Source organism: Eucyclogobius newberryi, unplaced genomic scaffold, assembly GCF_026437365.1.
Source record: "Eucyclogobius newberryi isolate DKJ021-1_F unplaced genomic scaffold, fEucNew1.0.hap1 SCAF_3, whole genome shotgun sequence".
Lineage (NCBI taxonomy): Eukaryota > Metazoa > Chordata > Actinopteri > Gobiiformes > Gobiidae > Eucyclogobius > Eucyclogobius newberryi.
This window is the reverse complement of record NW_027315945.1, coordinates 9,520,773-9,547,319: the sequence shown is the minus strand read 5'-3', so window position 1 is coordinate 9,547,319 and position 26,547 is coordinate 9,520,773.

Here is a 26,547-nt window from a genome sequence, read left to right as displayed (position 1 = left end):
AATGCTTTAGTGGAGCTGCTGATGGCTCTTTTTCATGCTGTGTAGCAGTTATTATTTTCCATAATGTTCTACAAAGCTTTTTGTGTGATTCAGCCTGTACAAGATGAATGAATGTTATATGAAAAGGGAAAAATATTTATAAGAGAAGGGGAACATAGCCAACAATTTTCTTTTATCTGTCTCACCCATTGACAGCAAGTCAACACAAATAGAGCCTTTTAGACAGAAACATCGTTGCCAAGAATGCTTCATATTGCAAATATTCTTTTCACTCTTCTGAAAAGTTGCTAGAACCTTTTTTGAAGTCACATCACCCTGGTCCTAAACAGAGAAGACTGAAGGACCCTTGACTGGAACACTCTCAAAGCCATTATTGCTGTGATTAATATGATTAATTATATAATACATTTGAACAAATTGCAGATAGTTTTCCCATTAATATCAGCATTATCTTGGATGTCCTGAACCAGCACCAGATCAAACACCACAACATTAAACTAACAAAGCCTATTCCTAAATGCATGTCTTTTTTTTTTCATTTATTCGTTTTCTACCACTTGTTCCTGTTAGGGATCGAAGGTGACTAGAGCCTATCCCAGTGACCTTGGGCCTTAGGTGGGGTACACCCTGGACAGGGGCAAGCTTGTCACAGGATTAACACAGAGACAGAGACACATAGACAACCATTCACTCCAAGGCCAATTTAGAGTTGCAAATTTTGCCGAACTCATGCATGTTTTTGGACGGTGGGAGGAAGCTGGAGAACCCGGAGAGAACCCATGGTAACACGGGGAGGACATGCAGACTCCACTAGAGAGATCATGTGATATTGGTCTGGCAATCTTGGGAGACGAGAGCGCTAACCTCTCTGCCACCGTGCACTTTTAAATTCAAGTAATAGGGCTAATCTGAGTCTAAGGCTACGTTCACGCAGCCAATCAAATCTAATTTTTTTGCTCATATGTGACCTGTGTCCGATTTTTTTAGGACCGTGTGAACAGCACATTTCAGATTTTTTTTACAATGCGACCTATACACCATCAATAGGCAACATTTCCTGAACAAACGTCACAATTCTTAGACAAAGTGGAGAGGAATGGCAGCAAGAATTTAAGCACTCCAGCAGTATATAAAAGCCTTTTTTAAAATTCCGTAAAGACAGCGCTACGTGTGACGTGTTCTTTTGTACTCATTCGGGACACATCAAGCTGCATTCCTTTCACCACAGACACAAATGGCACACATGTGAATTACCACTTAAAAAAAAATCTGATTTAAACAAAAACATCCTATTTGGGCATCATACCCTGCAGTGTGAACGTAGCCTATGGTTGTTTTCACACTGCCACTAGTTAGGTTGACATAAAAGTGTGTTTGAACCAGTGTGAACATGGCCGTTGCAATCTGGACCACATTAAATGGCCCCTCTAAGAGTGCTTAAAAAAAGTGGTCACAGACCGGCTTCAGAGGTGGAGCGAGTGTGGTGTGAAAGTGACTGACCTCGGGGTGACCTACTTTCACCGTGCAAAGAAAAGTGCTTGGAATATGATTTAAAAAAATGCTTGGATCACATATTATTTGCATAAATGGGTGCTGCAAAGCTGTCCATTTGCAACCTGTGACTGATCAACTTATATCAGCGAGACACTCCTGCCTCTGCGCAGACAGGTACACCTCTGTGAGCCGCTCTGACAGATTTTATTTTGGCCACCATCATTGCGCATTGTATGTCCTCAGAGGACGCCTACAGAGCACACGCGTCTCTTTCCGCTTGAAACCTGTTGTCATGGAAATATGTTCTGAGGTTAGCTGATGCCTCTCATGTGTGATATGAGAGAAAGAGGAGCGGTGTATGTGAACAGGACAGAAGGAAACAAAACTGACTGTCCCGCTTGCCGGGCCAGGGCCGTTGCAGGGAGCGCTCTGTTAAATGTCCTAAAAAAAGTCAAATCTGAGTTGTGTCATTGGTTCCATAGGCTTGAAATGAATTAGAAGATGACAACAAATGGTTTGATTGGGATCCTCTTCCAGGGAAATCTTAAAAGAGCAGGCACATTTTCCTGCATCATGGTGAATTCTAAGAGCTCTTGGGCAGCTCAAGTGATTATTTTTAATGTGGAACACAAAGGTCTGATCATTTTATATATTCTAACTAATAATTCATGTCTAAAATTGTATTGTGCCACTGGTGAAAGGTGCTGTAGTGTAGTTTGAGAGTTAATGTGAGGTTAATTATAGACAAATATACAAGTCTCGGGACACTTATGACTCCAAAGTTAAACGGAGCTTCACATTATTCTTATCTATCGCCAGAGCCACAACAATCATTATTCTAAGCAAACAAACAGCAGGCTTTAACATGTGACCGTGGAACTGTGAGGACATGTTCTGTGTACAGTCAGACTCTTAAATAACCTGCTAGTTTTATGTGAAGTGGAGCAGAGACTGCAGCATTAGACGAGAGACGCAGCTTCTTCAGTGAGTTTCAAACTATTACTACACCTGGTTTCCACTGTATGAACCTTTTTTGTTTGTAAGTGCTTAATATGTTTAAATAGTTCAGTTATAGGGGCTTGTTGACTGTACAGTCCAATAGAGAGAAGCTAATGAGAGGCTGTGGGTTCTCTTATTCCACTGACACTAAAGTGTTAAAACTTCCCTGAAACGTTCTAAAACGTCTCCAAAAACCTCCGATGGCTTTGCCCACAACCACAATCAAGAAAATATAAAATAGTGACTTCAAATCTTTGACTGTTTATTAGCTCCACTGGTAGCATTGCTCCAATTGCGGTGTTGTGTTTACTGGCAACCGCGTTGCTGCCGCAGCCGGACGTAACATCATCGCAATCGCTCATGTACAAGGCCATTGCCCATATACTTGTTTGCATGATGTTGTTTTATTTGATGGGTTTTGAAATTGTTATTTTAGTGCCGGGCTTCAGCCCCAGATAAATTGGCCTGGCAATGCCTATGCCGTAGACCCATCCTGGCAGCCTGCCATGCAGACAAATGCAAGCATAAGAAACCATCTCCTCTCATACACTCTGATGACGTCAGAGCCAGAAACTCTTCTCCACGCTTCAAACGTCTGTGTATGTTTGAGAGGAGAGCAGCGGCACCGACCGCACGCACACGCAAACACACACACGCACACACACAGACGCACACGCAAACACACACACGCACGCACCTACGCACACACACGCAAACACACACACGCACACACACAGACGCACACGCAAACACACACACGCACGCACCTACGCACACACACGCAAACACACACACGCACACACACAGACGCACACGCAAACACACACACGCACGCACCTACGCACACACACAGACGCACACGCAAACACACACACGCACGCACCTACACACGCACACACGCACGCACCTACGCACACGCAAACACACACACGCACGCACCTACACACGCACACACGCACGCACCTACGCACACGCAAACACACACACGCACGCACCTACACACGCACACACGCACGCACCTACGCACACGCAAACACACACACGCACACACCTACGCACGCACACACACACGCACGCACCTACACACACACACACGCACGCACCTACGCACACGCAAACACACACACGCACGCACCTACACACGCACACACGCACGCACCTACGCACACGCAAACACACACACGCACGCACCTACACACGCACACACGCACGCACCTACGCACACGCAAACACACACACGCACACACCTACGCACGCACACACACACGCACGCACCTACGCACACGCAAACACGCACGCACACAGACGCACACGCAAACACACACACGCACGCACCTACGCACGCACACACGCGCAAACACACACGCACGCACCTACGCACACACACAGACGCACACGCAAACACACACACGCACGCACCTACGCACACACGCAAACACACACACGCATGCACCTACGCACGCACATACACGCACACGCAAACACACACACGCATGCACCTACGCACGCACACACACGCAAACACACACACGCACACACACAGACGCACACGCAAACGCACGCACCTACGCACGCACACACCTACGCACACGCAAACACACACGCGCATGCACCTACGCACGCACACAGACGCACACGCAAACACACGCACGCACCAACGCACACACGCACGCACCTACGCACACGCAAACACGAACACGCACGCACCTACGCACGCACACAGACGCACACGCAAACACACACACGCACCTACGCACACACGCACGCACCTACGCACACGCACACACGAACACGCACGCACCTACGCACGCACACAGATGCACACGCAAACACACGCACGCACCTACGCACGCACACACGCACACACACGCAAACACACACGCACGCACCTACGCACACACACAGACGCACATGCAAACACACGCACGCACCTACGCACGCACACACGCACACACACGCACACACACGCAAACACACGCACGCACCTACGCACACGCACACGCACCTACACGCACGCACCTACGCACGCACACACGCAAACACACACACACACACACACGCAAACACACACACAAACACACGCACACACCTACGCACGCAAACACACACACACACACAAACACACGCACACACCTACGCACGCACACACGCACACACGCAAACACACACACAAACACACGCACACACCTACGCACGCACACACGCACACACGCAAACACACACACACAAACACACGCACACACCTACGCACGCACACACGCACACACGCATTTTTGTTTAACCTCATATGAGTTAAATGTAACTCAAATTTTAGAGGGAGCCAATGTTAAATCCCATTGAAATTAAACAAAATTCCATCAACTCAATTGCAGGCTAATGATATTGCAGGCTTTTTTATTTTTTTTACCACCATTCATATAAAATGTGACAGTATCATGGTGAATTGAATTGTAGTTCCTGAATTGAGATAGACAACCAAATCGTGAGATTCCTGAATCTCATGAGTCTCTGTCCCTGTCTGATCAAGCCCAGGTAGAAGACTCACCTTTTCAGACTTAACACCAAGCGCAGTGTCACTTTTATGTTTACCGTGTATCATTAGTCCACATCTCATAGTCACTATATTTATATTCACAGAGAACTCAGTTTATCCTGTCAGACCACTCATGTCCCAGTCTGCAGCAGATGCAAATAGGTGCAAACAGCGGTGTTCAGGGCGTCTAGTAATTTAACATTAGCACCAAAAATGTATTGCTATAATTGCTTATTAAAACAGCCACCCTACATGTAACAACACTTTTTACAAACAAATTAAGACGTGTCGGTCGTAGTTCCAGGGTTTACATGAATTTAGATAAAAAGCCATGTGTCCTGTTTTCCTGGTATGCACGTAAAGTGTGTGTATTGTTTTTGTAGAGATTTTTAAATTCAAGCCATCTTTTATGTTTTCATTATGCCTTACTTTTTTTGTAAAGCACTTTACTCTTCTTTGTGCTGTTGTTACATAATTTGGATGTTACAAAAAAAAAATCATGATGTTCCAATGTCATGGATCTCTAACTTTGATTGACTGAATTCAATTTGAGTCCAGTCGGCCTTTGCCCCATTTCCAAATCTTGTCTAATCAAACCACATTACTTTTTTACCGTATAGACCTGTTATGTATATTTTTCAAGCACCTCAAGCAATAATATCCTGGAATTGCTTTTTTAAGTTGATTCACATTCAAACAAACAACATATCTTAAACTGAATCATGACCACTTAAAAAATAATTTATTGTGTAAATGATCCCCTCAGGTCTCCAGTGTTGGTAAAATACATTCTCCTTGCTTATTGTGCTTATTTTAGATTAATATAATGTCTCCACTTTTATTATTACTCACAATGCCCTAAGAAAGGGTTTCTCAAAGTGTAGAATTTGGGGAAATGTGCGTACATCATGTGACTGGTTTTCAGCACCAATGTGTGGTTGAAATCCAAATATAATGTATATTATAATATATGTCCTCCCTCCCATTTGTGAATATAAAGCCTCTGAAAAATACGTTTGTATGTATGAGTGCATTTTGATCGGCTCCTTTCCGATTTGGTCCCATGCGCTCTTTGGGGTGAAAGTGAAATATGAGTGCAATGGTTCCAGTCAGCACCACGCAGAAAGCAGTGCATTTCTGACTCACAGTGACCTAAAGTAACGCAAGTGTGACTTCTCCTTGAAACACTTCATTCACTCAAGAGTTTTTCATAAAGTGCCAGTTCTCCACTGTCTCAGAGAAAAAGGTGACTGACCTGCCCACTGTCTGTGCAGCTGAGGGGAGAAAAGGGGGGAGGTAAAGGGAGAGAAGAAGAGAGGCCAGTAGGACTATATTTGCAGAGCAATGAGGCTCTTGTGTTGTGGCTTCAAGCACAAAGAGTTGCAGTCAGTGATACTCTCATTATTAATGTAATTTATATTTATTAACACGTTCAATATTAGAAATGCAATTTGTACTGTTTTTGTTTTATTATCCTCACTTATAAAACTAATGTAGCATAGATTGTTACAGCACTATGTGTTTGCACAGATCATTGGGCATAATTGTGTCAGGAGAACAGTACAAACAGATTAGCACCAGACGCTACCTATGAAAGAGGCTGGGAACATCATGTACCCGTATGCTGTATATTGGAGAGGGATTGGTACTGTGACATTGATAAGATAAATTGCACCAAATTATTAGAAAATATTATATTTTAGAAAATGTGACACTATAACCAATTTTAGCTCATGTCAATAACAATGTTCTATCATTAATTAGAAAAGTCAGGGATGAATAAACAATAGATAATATCGCAATAGTTGTTTTGCAGATATGCAAAATTAGAATATCAAGTTTATTGACTAAAATTACCTCAAAAAGAGAGAGAAGCGTCTAGTGTAATCTATTGTACAATCTATATAGACAAGACATTTACAGACACATTTTCAAATGTTGTGAGAATATTGTTATTAAGATAATGCAAATATTCTGTAGAGCAAGGCTATTCAACTTTTTTCCCTGGGATCAGATTTTCGGAAGGCTCTCCAGTCTGGGATGGTCAGTCCACAGTACCACTATTTGAATAGAAATTTCTGCTGAGGGAGAAGAAGAGAGCTTAAGGGTCCTGGCTAATCTCACATCTATGCTTGACCATGAGTCTCACCCTCTGCAGGACACTCTGTCCGCTCTGGAGAGCAGCTTCAGTGACAGACTGATCCACCCTCGCTGTGTGAAGGAGAGGTTTCACAGGTCTTTCCTTCTGCTGCTGTCAAACTTTACAATAAACACTGTTAGCCCTGAACATGTGTCATTCATCCATCCATCCATTTTCTGCCGCTTTATCCGGGGCCGGGTCGTGGGGGCAGCAGTCTGAGCAGAGACTCCCAGACTTCCCTCTCCCCAGACACTTCCTCCAACTCCTCCGGGGGGATCCCGAGGCGTTCCCAGGCCAGCCGAGAGACATGTCCTGGGTCTTTCCCGGGGCCTCTTCCCGGTGGGACATGCCTGAAACACCTCCCGAGGGAGGCGCCCAGGAGGCATCCGGAACAGATGCCCGAGCCACCTCAGCTGGCTCCTCTCGACGTGGAGGAGCAGCGGCTCTACTCCGAGCTCCCCCCGTGTGGCCGAGCTCCTCACCTTATCTCTAAGGGAGCGCCCAGCCACACGGCGGAGGAAACTCATTTCGACCGATTGTATTCGCGATCTTGTCCTTTCGGCCACTACCCAAAGCTCATGACCATAGGTGAGGGTAGGAACGTAGACCGACCGGTAAATAGAGAGCTTTGCCTTTCGGCTCAGCTCCCCCTTTACCACAACGGTCCGATGCAGCGACTGCATCACTGCAGCCGCTGCACCGATCCGCCTGTCGATCTCACGCTCCATCCTTCCCTCACTCGTGAACAAGACCCCGAGATACTTGAACTCCTCCACTTGGGGCAAGGACTCACCTGAAGAGGGCAAGGCACCTTTTTCCGGTCGAGAACCATGGCCTCGGATTTGGAGGTGCTGATTCTCATCCCAGCCGCTTCACACTCGGCTGCAAACCGTCCCAGTGCATGTTGCAGGTCCGGGTTTGATGGAGCCATCAGGACAACATCGTCTGCAAACAGCAGAGATGGAATCCTGTGGTCCCCAAACCGGACACCCTCCGACCCCTGACTGCGCCTAGAAATTCTGTCCATAAAAACTATGAACAGAACCGGTGACAAAGGGCAGCCCTGGCGGAGTCCAACATGCACTGGGAACAGGTCTGACTTACTGCCGGCAATGCGAACACAGCTCCTGCTCCGGTCATACAGGGACCGGACAGCCCTGAGCAAAGGGCCCCGGACCCCGTACTCCCGGAGCACCCCCCAAAGGACACCCCGAGGGACACGGTCGAAAGCCTTCTCCAGATCCACAAAGCACATGTGGACTGGTTTTGCAAACTCCCATGAACCCTCGAGCACCCGATGGAGGGTATAGAGCTGGTCCAGTGTTCCACGACCGGGACGAAAACCACTCTGCTCCTCCTGAATCCCAGGTTCTGTGTCATTCAACTTTTTATAATTCCTTTGTGATGCTGTTATACTCATGTGCAATACTGTGTCATCCCTGGTGCAATATTTTCTGTCCGTATAGCAGCCACTTACTGTAAATAAGAGTGTGTAATTTTGTATTTTCATTTACATTAATAGTAGATTTAAATATATTTATACAGCTTTAAGTATATTTTAAGTACGTTTTTATTATTCCACTTCTGTTTTTAGTCTGCGTTTCTTCTCTTATCTTACTTTACTGTTTAATTTGTGTGCACAAAGATAATTAACAATACCACCAACAGTCAGGTACAATAAAACTGGAAAATAAAGGTAACAGTTCCAACAACATTCGGGCACAATTGCTACAGTTGGCTCTTGACTAACACTTAAATAAAAGTACCAACAACAACAGATACAATGGCTACAACTGTTTTTTTCATTGCATTGTCTTGACTGAGCTAAGTCAGAGAGGTCAGGCTCATATGAAGTCAGGGCTATGAGCATTTGACAATGAGGCACAGTTTTTATGCCATTCATGTGGGAGAAGCTGGATTCACAGGTATTTGTGGAGCCCAGTGACGTGCGGTGAGGTTCATGGCTAGTGAGGCACTGTTTCTTTCAGACTCAGATTTACAAATGTGAATGAACCCGAAAGAGCACCTTAAACATAATTTGATTGACGGACAATGAGTTATGCCATATATCTCATATCAGACACATTTTGATGAGTCGGAATGTAAATAAATAAATAAACGTTTCCGAAAATGAAGAAGATAGTGCAGTCAGAAGCTGCCATGAGTCAGGCGTATTGTTTGCCTCACCACCATCTTGTATTAGCCATCAAACTTATGGCCAAGTTACAAGTCAGGGGTATTATTTATAAAAGTTGTGTGTAATTCTGACTAAAAGGGGTACTGTATTTTGCGCACGAAAAAGCGCACCGGACTATTAAGCGCACCATCAGCTATCTGTGTACCATGTGTACTGGTCCATACATAAAGCGCACCGGACTATAAAGTGCATAAGATAAACAAAACAGACGGATAAGTCAGAGTCAGTTGAGCTTTATTAAACCGTTCAACTCATCCAGATCAACATTGTTCAACATCAAAACACACTCTGCTATTGCTAACAAACACGTTAGCATATCCAAATCAATTTCAGTCAAGATAACTTGTAAACACGTAAAATACAAACACAGAACACACTCTGCTACCGCTAAAAGATACGTTAGCATATTCACAACAACTCCCAGCCTCGTTCAGTTGCAACACGTAAAATACAACACAATACACTCACTTTTTCAGTTCATTCCTCGTCATCAAATCCTTCAAATGCAGCTGAAGTACATCCCGCATAGCTATGACCAGACGTCCCGATTTACCTGGGACAGCCCCAATTGTTTACTTCCCGTGTCCCGGTGCATTTGTCCTGGTTTCGCACAGACTTTGTCCCTTGTGTCCCGGTTTAATGTCTGCTGGGGCGCATAATGGTAAAAGCAGCCAAAACGCAGATAGTGCTCCGTGCTAAAATCTCTTTGGTCAGTGTGATGCCGCATCTCGGATCCACGCGGCAGTTCACTGATGATTCCGGCCTTTTGATTCCCACAGTTGACTGATTATTTAGCCCGTAAGCGCATTTCTTGTGATAATATAACAAATCCAATGGTCTCTTGCATGGTCTCTTGGCAGTAGCCATCTTGGGACAGGATTCTTGGGGTCCTTCATTTACCGGTAGGTGTCTGCGTTGTGCCTGACTGAAAATGTTGTTTACATTTTGACAAAGTTTCGCGTGCACCGCGTGTAGCAGAAGACTACTGTTCCCAGAATGCTTTGCACACATGTTGTTGGGACTTCCGGTTCCGGAGTACTGTAACTCTAGTCGCGCATCGCGTCTCATGTCCCAAATCTACTTTATACACTGTGTACCACACAAAATATCTTCACAGTCAGTAAGCACAACCAGAAATAAACCATATGTTAAGCGCACCGGACTAATAAGCGCACGGACGGCTTTTGAGGACGTTAAAGACTTTTACATGCGCCTTATAGTGCGGAAAATACGGTACACCTTCTTGCCATTGTACTGGATAACCGCAGCTTGCAGCGCCTATTCCATGTCACAGTGAATTAGGAATAGTATTATCAGGCTGCATGGGGGTTGGCGTCCCCTCTTCTTTTGGTGAGTTGGTGTGCCCTAAATCCGATCCACGGTGCGTTAGGTGCTCATGATTGGAGTCTCCTGGTAGGACCACGTGAACATGGCTCGTCTGGCTTCAGCCTCTCAGGACACCACAGTTCTGAGGTTCACTAGAGCCGTGCTGAAAGTCTTCTCTGCGAAAAAGTCTTTTTTTCAACAGAAGTCAAGTCTTTTCAACCCGGAGGGGCCCTGAGGGGAGCAGCTGGAGTCCAGTTTCAAAACAGACAAACGTGAGAACATTGTTCTCTTAAGTTCTCTGGCTATGTAAATGTGCGGTACTTTCATTGGTGGAGAAGTGGCAACATTTAAAACCATTCAGCAATATTGATAATTTAGCTTTTCCACTAATACATTGCAAGCAGAAATGATAACTATACCACTGTGTATTATTATTCAACTGTCTGGTTTTCCTGGTGACATCAAAGCTATTCGTACATTTTCAGATGCCATTGTGTTAGTCATTGTGAAACTCTCTGGTCAAGCAGAACATACAAACACAGGAACTTCCAAAACATGAAACAAAAGAACATCACGCCTAAGTGTCATCCACCTAAGTGTCATCTGCCATGGCGCTTTCCCACTCAGCCCCTCCTTTCAGGTTTTCTGCCGATAGTGGGAGTGGTACAGCTACTACAGGAATTCACTTTATTGAAAATAGCCAGTAAGCAAGCTTCTATTCATGCTTCCCAATGACGACGCAACTCAGGGAAAGGTGGCTAGAATTGTTTCAGTGACAGGCGGCCATTGTAGAAAGTGGGATTTGTTTGTTTATGCCATTTTACCGAGGACTATTGCCTCTACAACAAAAGCTTGTTGGATAACGTACAAACTAAAATGCACCCCCAAAAAAGGATTCTCTCCCAACAGTAAAAAGAAGTCTGGTAAGTAAGTCTGGAACTTTGTTTTGTATAACAGATTTGGCTATGGTGAACTGCAGCACGCAAATAATTACAATAAAGATATGTATTACAGTTATACCTTCATAAACCTGTGTGTGTGTGATCATGTGCTGATGCTGTGAAGGGGAGTGACTTTTCAGGGGGAGGGGGAGTGATTCCAAGCATCAGAACTGGAACCGAACATTTGAATACATTGTTTTCGGTAAATATAGCATTTTCAAACTAACAAAGGGTAACATGGTGATCTATATATGCTATGTATTGACAATTAAGACCCCGTAGATATGTAATACCCCTTCTTGAATGTAAGAGTCTTTGTAATTCTAAGTAGTTCTCACAACAGTCATTTTGGTCAGAGCAGCTCCTGAGGAAATTGATCATCAGCTCATGTCTCCTCTTGCCTTGCTCCTCTCTCCTCTTTCCTCAATGTGTCTTCTCTGTGGCTGGGACTTCCTCACCCATTTCCTGTAGAGAAATTGAGGACAAGAGGAGACGAGGAAAAATAAATGAGATGGGGCCCAACTCAACCAAACTCAAACTGTTGTTTCACAGTTCAGTAAAACCAATTCTAGTTCATACTGTATGCCTCGAGATTATTTCATGTTATATTTTTGCATTATATTGTACTTACCAGATTTGAAAACCAAAATTAATTTTGGGTATCTTTGTTTCTGCATATACTAACAGACCCAAACCTCTCTCAATCTTTCTCTACAGCAGATGCCCTGACTTTTGTCAATGCTCTCTCATTACAATTAACAAACCTGTAACTATGGGCTAATTTGCCTTTCACTTCAGATTAGAAACAGGTAATAGTTGTTTAAAAGTAATAAGCCAGTTCTTGCTCAAGACAGTCCAATTGTGTTACTGATTGCTACCTGTAGAACTAATAATGTGATAAAGGCAGCTACAGGAAAAATTACAAACTTTCTTCTATAATAGGAAGAGTGCAGACGCTTCTCTTGCATGCTCCAGCTGCATCCTCATTTTTTTTGCTTTTAATCAGTTTTTGACAGTAAACCAAGGATTTTGAGATATTTTTTACAGTTTCAACAACCTGTGAGGCAGCGGCATGTCCTGGAAAGAGAAATTCATGAGCTACAAGCACGGATATTCACTTTAGAATATGAAAAAGGACTCCACCATACAATTCCAGTGTCATTTCCAGTATACTTTCCATTCTCGTTCCCAAAACTGTGTAACGACCACTCGGCTGTATCTTGGAACAAAAAACGTGTTCAAAGAGATACAAAGATAATGTAAAGTCACCTACTAAGTCCAATACAGCTTACAAACTGATTTTTACTCGTTCAGAGACTGAAGTAAATAGACAAAGAGAAAATGAGAGCAATGATGTGGGCAAAAGGCAGCAGAGAAAGAGAGAATCTGTGTCATGTGAAGATGATAACAGATATATTTTTCTGATTGGAGACAGCGCTATGGGTGGTGTGAAGCATGGACCAATGCAAACATGTTGCTTACCCAGCGCCACAGTCTCTGTGATAATGTCACTCCTTCCAAACGTTTTGGCCATACATCGAGGAGTTAAGCAACTGATTATGCACGTGGGTGCAGTGGACACACAACAGGAACAGACTGAAGTTTTGAAAAGAGTTAGAGGAAGATAAATAGGACAGGGGCCTGAGCAGATAGTTAGAGAAGATAGGGATGAGAGAAGAATTCCTACTCCATCAGTCAGAGATTGAGCCACTGTTTCAGCATCAACAGAACCACAACCACAGCGAATGATACAGCTCCAGGTGCTCCACAAGCACCTCCACCACCTCCAGCAAAGTACTCATCAGTAGCAGCACTGCAACAATCTTCACCGCTGCCAGTGAAGGATTTGGGCCCAAACTCAGCTCTCTCTCCTGCAGGCCTTAGACCATAGGTGTCAAACTCTGGCCCGCCAAATCTGGCCCGCCAGACGTTTTAATCTTTTTTAAATCGATTCATAGAACCGCAGTTACATCCGTAACCGTTTTTATCGCTAAAACTACGCGTCCCACAATGCCGCCGGTGGCCGCCCCTCCCCCACGGGGCTCTGCTGCACTGCTGTGTGAGCTGCTGAGGGAGAAGTGCACTTAAAGCACTTTTGAGCAGAAGTTTAGTGGTGTTTCAGTTCAGGTGTACAGATAACTACACAGATGTGGAAATGTTAGTTAGTACATTTAAAAGGTTTTTTAGATCTTGAGAAGTTTATTTTGTTATAAAGTCAAATGTTTATCTCTGTGTAGAACTGTAGATCAACTCTGAAGTTGTAATGCACTTAACCTGAAGCACAGTATTGGTGAAATTACACTTGTTTTTCTAAATACATTTCAATTTATGAGAACAAACGTTGTGTAATTTTTTTATCGATCCAGTAATTGCTTCAAAACAGCGTAGGCTATAGAAAGCTATTTATTTCTTATATTTTTAATAGTTTTATGTTTTACGTTATGTTCGGCCCGCGACCCAGCCTGAGCATCAAAATTCGGCCCGCGGCCTAAATGAGTTTGACACCCCTGCCTTAGACCGTCTGTGACAGGCCCAGCAGAACCCCTGTCATTACAACTGCCCTTAGACCGGCCCTGGGTCCCCCCTGCAACATCTACTCCCGCTACAGAATTGTCCCTCTCCTTCCCATCTCTACTTTCAATCAGGGGCCTTCCAACTATCTTGAAAATCTGATCAAAAGCATTAAAATTGACCCAATACACTAAAATCGGTCTTGAAAGCCCTTTTCAAACAGAATGTGTGGACCATTTCAGTGAAGTGTTCTATTTACTTCTCCTGAATGAAATATCTGAAATATAAATTCACGGCAGTTATTATGCTATGGCTTTGTTAGGTAAGTGAGACATATGTTTGGATCACTGCAAACAATTAAAAAGAATACATTTCTGTTCAAGACAGATACAAACCGACACCAGAACTTTCAGCCTCTTTCACAGACCTTTGATGTAGCTGACAAAAGTTTCAGGGATTTCAAATAAAGTTTATCCAATTTCTAGATTGTTTAATATTGTGGAGCTTGTGGCAAGATCTGTTTTACTTTTATCCTGATTATTAGAAAACCATTTTCTTCTAATTTAAAGGAGACATATCATGTTTTTCCTCAGGTGCTTAGTATTCAGCTATAACAGATGTACATCATAATTTGGTATTTTGTTCTTTGTAAACTGCAATATTGATCTCAAACGGCTTAATAGTAGAAAAGAGGCCCTTGACCTGTTAAAAACTGCAGAACTGATAAGTCTTCATACTGACATTTCACTGTAACAAGCAACAGATTGTAATTTACATGTTTTTTTTTTAATGGCTACGTGACATTTTAGAACTCTACATGTGTCACAAGGAGCCTGATTTTGACAAATAATTTCAACTAAGTACAGGGGACAGGGGGTAGGTGAAAACAGGACTTTTCTGAGCACAGCCTCAATACAGGATTACTCAAACATGAAGGAATCAAGCTCAATTAATTAAAGTCCAGACGACTACAACTGAATCTTTGTGTAAGAAAGAAGACTATTATGCAATAAAACCTTATGAAATTTTTTTGAATGAAATGAGTCATACCTCAATGAAGTTACAGTATGATCATCATTATGATTCTATTAAGGGCTTTAAATGAATCTGCTCTCATTTCAAACAACAACAGTAGACTAATCCAATCTTTACGCTCTCTGAAACCTTTTCAAAGATAATGCATGACAATGTTGCATGTCACCTCTTTGTTAGTGTGGGAGCGGTGTGGGTGATAATCCATCCCAGTGAAAGGGTTTCAAACCATGAAACCATGTATAAATAATAATATTGATTTACTCTAAGCACTGCAAAAATCACTCAATGTGGAGCTGCCTTTGGAACATAGTAATTTGTCAGGGAAAGCAGCGGGACATGTGATCACTTATTCAACACCTGCAACCAAATGCTACTGCAAAATGCTTCACAATTACTTTTTAAATTCTAGTGATTTAAAGGTGCATTATTTAACTTTTCTGGACCTACTTGTCTCTATGGAGAAGTTATTAATTACTTCATAATTTTAAGATTCCTGTAGTTTAGTGTCATTCCTTGACATGTTTCGGTTGCACTCTGCTGTCTCCTTCAGAAGTGTCCTGTGATGTCATTGTGCTGTGGCTGCTCAGCTGATTCAAACATATTTCTCCCTTCTTTGAATTATAGGACTACAGCGCCATCTGCAGTTCAACTTCTTCAGAACTGTATCCCAGGTATGAGAAAGTCGTTCTGCCCCTAGTCCTGGTTTACAGTCCGGGGAACATGTTTCAGTGTCTTGATGGCCTCCTTGATCCAGCGATAATTCTTGTTGCTCTCTGGGACAATGACCTTATCATTGTCCCAGTTCATGAGATGGTTCTCTTTTGGTGGTCGGAAGTATTATGTGTAAACTGGGACGTGAGCCGAAGAACGATCCCAGAAAACACTGTTGGTTATCTGCACTTCTGCTTTAGAATAAATGGCTATTTTGGTGTTAATTAATAAAATTTATGGCATGTTCTTCTCTAGACAAAACACATCCAAAAAGCAATAGTCTGCACCCTCGGAGGCGTTCTGTGGCGCAGTGCTGGATGATGTGGAATTAGCCAGGTACAGTGTATCCTTGCAGTGAGTGGGCTCGCTTCTCCACAGATCTGACCTGCATTTCGGTTTTGTGGTGTGACCTACTAGTCATGGAGAGAAGTGCACCTTTAAAAGTTTTTTCTTTAACATCAAAACAAAACAAAGCTGTATTTTTTTCATATTTTATCCATCTTTGAGTAATTCAACACTGCATGTGAAACCTGAGGGCCCGACTTGCAATAGAGAGGTCTGGGCTTGGACAATCCTAAATTCCTTGGGCTCGGACCTGGACTCTATTTTAATGGCTTTGACTCCTATAACTGAGAACTAGGACTTGCAATGGGAGACTTGAAAACCTGACTTGACTCAAAATTGTTTTCAGTAACTAGGTCCTCAACTTACATTGAGGACTTGAGCATGACTCGACTACAACACATAATTGCTCCATTTGTTTGTTTTTTTCCCCCGCTTGATCATTATGGTACTCAAATTAACCGTGATGTCTATTTATATACAGTACATTGTTTTAATTAAAACAACATAAATACCACAGCTAAGCTGTCTGAATAATGCATTATCTATTTCACTGCTGTTCCAAATGGAATACATCGTGTTCAATGTTCCATTAAACAGCCACTTCACTGCCTAAGTGCTCCAACCTGGACCGACAACCACTTTTACAACAGTCAAGTACTGCATAATCTACAAAAAGGCAATGAAAACATGTCACAGTTTAGAACATAAGAACAAATAAAAGTCTGCCATAGTTACTGGTATATGGCTTTAGTGTATCCGTTTTTAAGGTTATGGTGCAATTTAATGTCCCTATAGGGAAATTTGTCCTTTGCCTTTGACCCATCCTTCATTGCCACTGGGGCGACCTGTCAGGCACAAGGGTTTACTTGGGCCACCATGTCACCCTAATAAACCCTTGTGCAGAGGATCATGCAATATTCCAATAAGACTTTCCAACATGCAAGTGGACATAATGTGCATTCTTCTGGCTTTAAATTGATTTTTTGAATGGATCAGTTATCACCGCTCAGTCAAATCCTTCTAAACTCAGCCCTCCGCTTCACCAATCAGCAGTTAGGCTCACACAGCCTTCCTCCACATCAGCACCACATTTGCGGAAGTTTAGATTCAATTTGTAGCAGATTATTTATCATTCATTATCCTCCTACACACTTTATCAAGTGCAAAACAGCTAACAGCGCTTAAAGTCGAGCAAAATCCTGAATTTGCCAAAAGGGACAGCACAGTTTTTGTTCACTCAGTAAATGGATACTCGAAACGGAGCTAGTAGCCTATGTTGGAGAGACAGGTGCAAACGTTTTGCACATTTTTTATGATTATGTTGTGTTCATATTATCGGTAAAAAAAAGTATATTCTTTTTACTTGCTTTTTGCCATGCCTCCCACACTTCCACTTAACCAGAGCATTCCTCAGCGGCTGTCCATCAAAGTGGGCTTTCACACGTCTGTCCCATGTCCTATAATGTGAAGACAGTGGGGTTCATGTCCCCTCTCTTCGTACACACGTTCTGATTTAACAGCGCTGGTTAACCAGCTGTTTAATGTTTTACAAGTCCCTCTCAGACGCTCCTCGATCCAAACACTGTACGATATAATACCTTTTTTATGCGGCTATACTTTCACATACACTCAATATGGGAGCAGGGGCATGCACATGTTTGCACTCGATGAACTCTCATTTAGAAGAAATAATATGCACATTTTCCAAAAGAAAATCGGGAGCAACACATCCGTAATTAGCTTATACTATCTTTTAGTTTATACTTGCAGTTTAGCGACTGGATTGATAATTAAGACCCATTGTCTTCATTTGAGTCTCTCCAGATGGAAATTAAACTACAAAAACGCCAGTTATCTTTTCGTAATACCATTTCCACTTGCAAATTGTTGAATGCGTTTTTGGTCTTCCCTGTGTTTACACTGAAGTTCCATCGAGAAAAACTGAAAAATTGGAATTAGCAGACAAATCAATTCCATTATGCTTACATGAGATAGCTGTTTCCTTTTCAATTGGAGTAATAATGGTGGGTCAAGTAACAAAGTGCTTTTCATTACCAAACAGTCTGTCTTCTTTAGAGCTGCACTCGTCTTTATAGCCACCATGCTCACAGACTCCATAACAACACACTCATCCCGGTTATTCACGGTGCAAAAATAGCCCAAAAGAGCAAGAATTAGCTATCAGCACTCAAAGACAAATGGGCTTTTATCTGGTCGTGCTGTATGCTGGGCGGTGTATGCAAAGCATTTCTCTGAACTGAGAACTGCATTATTAAGTCGAATTAAGCGCTGTGCGGCATGCTAACGCTGAGTGCTTGACCCTGCCTTGCCAGAGGACGCTATCTCGTTGTGCCGCATTAGAGGCTCCAATTGATCCGTCTACCATTTAATAAGGCCATCTCTGGACTAATGCAGCCCTCCATCAACACTGAATTGCTCTATATTGTATGTTTTTTCCTATCACACAGACGACGTTAGCATCTAATTAACACTTCACCCAAACCCTAACTCATCTTGTACGGATATTACAAAAATATACTGATGTGCCGTTATTGTCTCTCATTGTCTGTCTTGAATACATATTAGTTTTATGTTTAAAGTAGGGTGACCAGGCGTCCTCTTTTACCCGGACATGTCCACCAGACCCTCAATCCTTACCTAATGTGAGGTGTTATGACACATAATATCTAGCAACATAAATCTCCAGTTACAAAGTAAAAACGTTGCTGATTTTATTTTTGCTCGCAAACCAGGTGTGCCCGTTTTGATAACCCAAATCTGGTCACCCTACTTAAAGGACAAATATTATGTATGATTTGTATTGTTATTGGCCTTTAGACATGCTCTTAAGTATCTCTACTTTGCCTCTCAATTTGGTTGCTGTGTTTTTTGGCTTTTGAACATGAAACATCAGCCCCACAAACGATGCAGAACATTTAGGGAGTCCCCTAATGTAAGCATGTAGTTTAAAGAACAGGATTTGACATAAAAAATGCTGAGAGCGTGTCTGGCGGGGATTTATGGACGCAAATCCCCCAAAATTCTCGGAGCTCTACCAATGATGCCACAGATCTGCGAAATTTAAAAGGGAAATTTTTTGTGAGGATCAGAGAAAGAACAGATAAGTGTATGTTACTGATGAGGGAACAATGTTATATTACGGTTAAAAGATTAAAAGAAGTAAATATGTCCCCTGTATTTGATCGAGTCTTTAATCCTGCTGGGGCAATCTATGAACTTGAACATTTGGATACTTTTAACTTGACTACGAAGCATGTTCATGATAGCCATGCTTCCAATTTGTTATTTTAAAGCGGCTTAATTTCCTGTTCTTGCAGAACAGAAAAGAAAATGCTGAATCAGTATGTCCAAGATTTCTAAATTCCATGTAATTTTGCTCTAGCTACGTCCTGTGTGCTTTCTAGACAGTTTGAAAACCCCAATACAGTTGATACATCTCCAAATCTACCTTGTCCTTATGGTTCACCTCTCTTCTCATTAACAGTTCCCTCCAGCCCGCTCTTCTCTTGCACAGTTCCTGGGGCGGCCTGTCTCACCAACTGTGATAAAATGTGAATATATGATTATATTTCTGTGATGTATTTTATCTGCATAATAGTGATATTTTATCTGCATTATTAGTCTAAGAGAAGAACGGGTGTGTGACAAACTGCATTTGTGAAGGGGTCGTAAAGATGGGCCAAAGGATGTTTACCCTGGGGGGGTGACAGCCCAGAGGAGTTTGGGTAATATTTACCCAAGGCTTGACCTCTAGGAAAAATACCAGCTGTAAAACAAGTGCCTTGATGTGAGGCTGACCAATGAGAAATGTGACCCGCCTATTCCAGAATATCTAATAAAACCAACCAGCATGGGAAAAAACGGGGTGAGACGCAGGAGGATCAGCCAGGCTGCGTACCACAGCCTGCGTGATCAGTCCCGGCGTTTTCTCCCAAGCTTGCCATACAAATGTCTGATATTTCTGTGTCGTTTCATATTCTAAGTTGAATTGTGTTCTTGATGTGTTACGGAATAGCGTCGGTGTATTGTCTGATTCCATGACACTAACGCACCACTGAGGTCTCTCTAACACTTTTATCGTTCTTCTGTCGCCTGAGCCCCTTATCGCGCTTCCATTTCCCCAGTGTTGTTTTTGTCATTTTCCCTAATCCTCACGCTCTCCTATTTTTGTCAAAGGAAGCTGAAAGGGAATTACGGGGCCCTTAGTGGCATCGACGCCTCAGAGACCGACTGCCAAGAGCAAATAATGATTCCTTGAGTTTACAATGTCTATTTTTTCAACTTTTCACCCTTTTTTATTATACAAAACAACAGAAAGAGAACAAATAATGAATGTAAGTAGTCCTACATTTTTAGTCTTGAGTAATTGTCCCATTTGACCCAAAGTCCAACAAATTTGTCCACTTTCAAGTAGTGCCATTCTGAAAAGCATACATTCAATCGTATATCTGTGATTTGGGATTTGTGCTAGCACTATTGACAGCAGAGGGAATTACCGTGGGGAAATAAACAAAAGCTAGCTTGCATCCGACATGCTAAAGTAAGCACGCAATTGTAATTAACCCAATTTGCTCAAAATGAGTCTGACAATCATTTATAGACTATATACAGTATATAACAGTGCAGAGAATCTCCAATATTTTACCTATAACATCACAAATCTGGGACATTTTGAAAGTGTTTTCTAAGACTCAGCGCAAAAGGACCTTGTAAACAGGATTAATGAAAAAAGCTTGAATGAAGCAAAATACAACTCCAGATATCAGGTATAAATCATTTTGCATAAAATGTGTCCTTTGACAATTGCTTTTTTTGCTTTAAGAACTAAAAGGTTTCAGAAAATCCAGTTAAAAATGTGAACAGAAGCCTTTGAATTGACCTGTGGACCTTGGGAAACTTTTTCCGTGTATTTATTTATTTTTTTTACCTCCAAGCCTTGTAGTAATTTGCACTAAACGAATCTAATTAGGGAAACATTTTGGAAGATGGATTTTAACGCCTTATTCTTGTTGCAATTACCGAGTATTGCGACTATTGATTTATTCACTTGCTACAGTGGACTGTGCCAGAAGGCTAACTCCACTCTGCATTGTCCTGTAATTATTGTTCAGAAAGCGCATTGCAAATTGTAAAGGAGATTTGTTCCCTCCATAGAGTCATCGATTTGCACCAACGTTCAGCATCTTGTATAGACTGCTATTTTATCAGCAGGCCTGTTTGGGAACCAATTTGGATCATAGAAGAAAACTGGCAAACCAGTTTCGCTGTGTTAGGCAAGAAGTAGCTCAATCCAGAGCTGGCATGAAGCATATGCACACGGCAGCAACTGCTAAATCAATGTAAGTATGACGCCAGCAGACAAGCAAAAAGAGAATGATGGTACTGTTGTTGCATTGGGAAAGAAATATATTCTTTTATGAGCTTTAAAATATTGCATACGCTGGATTAGTCAATTAGCAAAATGACTGCAGTCTTTGTGACATCAATAAGTATTGTCCAACACTAAAAGCACAAGCATTAAATATTATCAACAGCAGAACCCTTATAAATCAAAAGATAGCTTTAGTTTTCCTTGGCTCTTCAGTCATGTCAGAAAATATCAATGCTTTCAAATTGTATTAGGCATACAGTACAGAATGAGAAGAACATATTAAAGGTGCTGTTCCAGATTTTTGTTTTCTTAAAAACAACAAACAAAACCACTACATTTAGTTTTTGTCACAACTTTAAGAGAGTTCACCATCACAGTAAAGCCTACAAACATTAGCATCCTAGCAGCGCATTTCTTGTTTCACACAGAATAAAAGAGCTTATAAATGGATAAATAATATATATATATATATATATATATATATATATATATATATATATATATATATATATATATATATTTTTTAAATTGCCCTTAGCTTTATTAGACAGGAGATGAAAATATGAAGGGGGGATGAGAGAGAAGGGAGGACATCCAGTAAATGTCAGAGTCGGGATTCGAACTCATGACACTGCGGCCATTTTACCTTTTGCCTGTAAATCCCACATTTCAAGAGATAACACACGCCAGTCGCATTTTCATCTCAGGAACTGCGTTTACAATATATATTTGTGTGTATGTACAGTATGTATTTGATTTGACTTAATTTATTCAAAAATGCCCCTTTAATACATTATAAAAAACAACCGTAGCTAGAATCTTGGTTTATCCAGTAAAACACTTATTAGTTGGTTAGATTCGAGTCATCTGTTTTCTATAATCATGCTAACAGGATTACAACAGTGGTTAGCTTATCATGCTAACAGAGTCCAGATTGCAGTAATTGATTCGAGGCTGCTGGAGGAGGACGATTCATAATGGCCGAGAGGTGGAAGAACTAATTACAATGTCTAATCTCAAGTTTAACTCTATTGACATTTTCACTTTGAGGTCTAGCATTCCCGCAAGTGAAAAGAACACAAAGTAGGGTTCTCCTTTCCAGATGTCTGCGGGCTAATCAGAGTTAATATTCCATAATGCATGTACTGTGTCCGTATATATTAATGTAGCCATCTTTTTTAATGTGTCTTTTGTTTTTATTCCACAAAGCTGCTCATTGGGATGTTGAGTTGTGTATGTTTCAATGGGTAGCGTAGAGTTTTAAATAATAATTTTAGATAACACTGTTAGTCAATTCATACTGCATATTTTTGCATTTGTTTTTACAGCAACGTGTTTTTAAGCTTGCCTTTTTTGTAGTAGTTAACATTTTACCATGATTAACAATTCGTTTTATATTATGGCCGTGGCTGCAGAGCCGCGGCGCGGTCAAATAGCCCAACAGTTTCAGTTGAAATAAACTAAACTAAACTGAAATATGTTCAAAAGTATTACTAAGTAAAGTGGCAGCCTAGAGATCTTAAGATGTGAAGAAAAACAAACTAAAATGTATCTCAAAACCACAAATTCCCTTACTGAATTTAAGATTGCATTATGTAATTCAAGTAATATGACCAACCGTAGAAAGGTCCTATTTTTTCTCTACTGTGCAGTGTAAGGTGCTCACATTTGACGTCATCCCAGTACTGCCGCAGTGACAAGCCTTCGGGCAAGATTCTGGACCTGCTGCTGTCAGGATTGTTCTTATAGAGACATCATTTACTTATATTATGGGACAGGAGCACCGGAGAGACTCACTGACCAATAAATTGTTCCAAGTCTCAGTGGAATAGTGGATATTGTTTTTGGGGTTACATTTGACAAATAAAAAAGGCAACTTGTTCTGCCCAGATTGTGTCTAGCAATTCATACATTTTTAATGTTATATATTTTTAGCTGTGCACATGACTGAAAATATTTTGTTCTCTTTTATGTCTTAAACTGTTTTGTAATTTGTGATTTCAGTCACGTCTTTGTGATTTTACTTAAACTATTTGACAAATAGCCTGAAAATAGCACTTTAAATGTCTTTAAATTAAGAGAAATTCTTTACAATTCTAAAACTACTATTTAGACACAATTACAATTTAACATGTAAATAATTCCGCCTGACACAATAGCCCATTATTCCGGTGTCCAAGCGCAGCAGCATAGCAGGTTCTGACCCTGGAGAGAGGGTCAGAACACACGCTAGTCAGATTGTCAGTTGGCACTAAGGCCACTGCAAAGTCCAGGAAGAGCCTGGCGCACCTACCCACTGATCAAGAGCGAGTTTTAACACTAAAAGCTTTGGTCGACTTTTGTCCGGGACAATTAGTTTAGCGAGAGTTAAATCTAGGGAGGGGGCAGACGAGACTGGGTTCGTCATTAAAGATACAAAAGCGCCACACACAAGGTGCAGGCGTTGACGAGAGAGTCGTCGTAAAAGATATATACGCTCAGCACAGACCTGTGCAGCGGCAGATAGACGGTCAAACATGGGAAAGAATCAATATAAAAGCGATGCGCCCATCTCGGAGACGCCTGTCACGCTGGCAATGTCAAATAAATATGGGAAAGGGTGTCTGCCAGTGTGGGCCAATAGATTTGGTTTTCCATCTGGTGGATCACTAAGCATGGACAAAATGTATGATTCAGGTCAGCAAAATTATGGTGATTTTAATGCCTTTTTGTTCCTGTTGTGTGAAGCGCTTTGAATTGCCTTGTGTGCGAATTGTGCTCTACAAATAAACTTGCCTTGCCTTATATATTTTCATAGTAAAATACAACGTGAAGCAGGGCAACAAATTGAAACATTCTACAGATGCGGTCAATGCAGTGGATCATTCAGGTGAGTGCAGCTTTGACGGCAGAGAATTAATTTCAGTTTATTGAACAAAATCACAAAACATAATAACCACTTCACAAGTGGCTTTATCAACACAGAAGGCACGCTAATTCAGGATCACAGAATGCCATTCATCTTCATCTTAAAGCCACAAACCACTAAATTGAAGACATTGAGGTGAAGATTCTAAGCAGTGAAAATATGGTTTAAAAGAGGAGTTAAGGAGGCAATCTTTGTCAAAAAAGAGAAATGGATGTTTAAGATTCAACCTTCCAGTTGTATATAATAGTGTTTTGAAACCATGGCGTGGGAGACGCGTGATGAGGTGATGAGGGAGCGAAAATCAGGTTACAATAGGATGTAGATAGCACATTACAGGGCTGTTAGAAAACAAAGAAGAGTAGTCTCAAGTGAAATCAAAAACTCCCTTCATCGGGAGGTTCCACCCGGTGGGCGGGGATTATAAAAACTGTTCCCGGACTAGATTTGTAGATTGAGAATGACTCTTGAATCAAATGAGTCAAAACGTTCTGTTTTTCTAAAATCAGAGTCCAAATGATACAACAGATTTCTTTCTACAGTGGAACACAATGAGGGATCACACCGTGTTATGTTATTAATGTTATTAAAGTTATGATAGCAGAACTACTTAAAACCTCTTATCCTTTTGGGGTCCCATGGGTGGGACAGGCACATGTATGCCACCACGTACTCATGTGCCATCACACTCCCCAGTCACAAAGCCTGACAATCTACACATCGAACTAAACAAAAAGTCTTGCATTTTTGAATATATCAATTTCCATGTACAACAATCATAACCCGAACACACACGGCCTTTGTACAGAAAAGCACAAATAAAAGTTTCGACTTTCCTTACCTTCAAGGCTCTGTACACGTCAAACTTCAATATTTCCCCACAAGATTGGTCTCAATCCGTTCGTAATGGTCCAACGAATAAAATCCAGTAAAACAATTAGGTCCAATACATATGTTAGATCCATGAAGGCCAGAAAAAAAGTTTTCGTCAACTCGATTTTTCTTTTTCTTTTTCCATATCAAAGAGAATAGAATGTTCACTGCAATGTCCTCGCTACAGAGGCTAACAAGAAATGTTAGCTTTTGATTGACACCAAGATCGCCAATCAGGACGGTTTCTGGCAGTTTTACGGCCTAGTAAAGCCAATGAAATCCCACCCTTGCGAAGCAAACCAGTTAGATTACAGACTGTGTTTGATGCTACAGACAAACAGCCAATGGGTAGACGAGCACGGAGCTGTGTAACATGTATGGGGTTTCTCCAAAAAGTTCCACTTTAGAGCCGTGCAATGGTTCTGTGCACAAAACGTGCTCACATACCACTTGTTTTTGTCTATTTTTATTGTGAAAATGTGTTTTTATTTTTGGAATATGAATTTCAATAACATAATATAGTGTATCTGTGTAAATAAATGTATTACCCTAATTGTAAGCTTTCAATAGAGCCCTCATTGATGTATGTAGGTTGAAGAAGTCAAAAGTGATCAAATGTTTTCTAAATGTGTCCAATTTGGATAGATTTATACAAGGGAATGGTCCTTTTATCCAACGCCTGGATAAAGTATTACAAAAAGTGTGATAAAACACTTGTTTCTACAGATAATAATCTCACATTTGAAACTTAAGTGGCCAACTAGTTTTTGTAATAATATATAGTGTATTTCAGGCCTCACATACAAACAGCAGCTAAGGATAAAGAAAAACCTTTTTTGTGGATGTTCCAAGATGTATAACTTTAGTTCAGTCAGACTTAGAGTAGTTCTGACTGTTGAGGATACAAATAAAAAATGTTTCCTTTACACAGAGACAGAGTTTTTGTATATAATCCACATACTTGGTTTTAATTTGGAGAGGTGTCTTTAGAGACAGTTGGACAAAAGATAACAGGTTTGCCATGTAAGTAAATTCAGCAGGAGACAAAAATTGGTCTGAGGCCCACATTTGGCCCCACGGTTATAGTTTGTACACCCCGTACACAAGGGGTTCCATACACATGCAAGATGCATGTGTATTTTTGT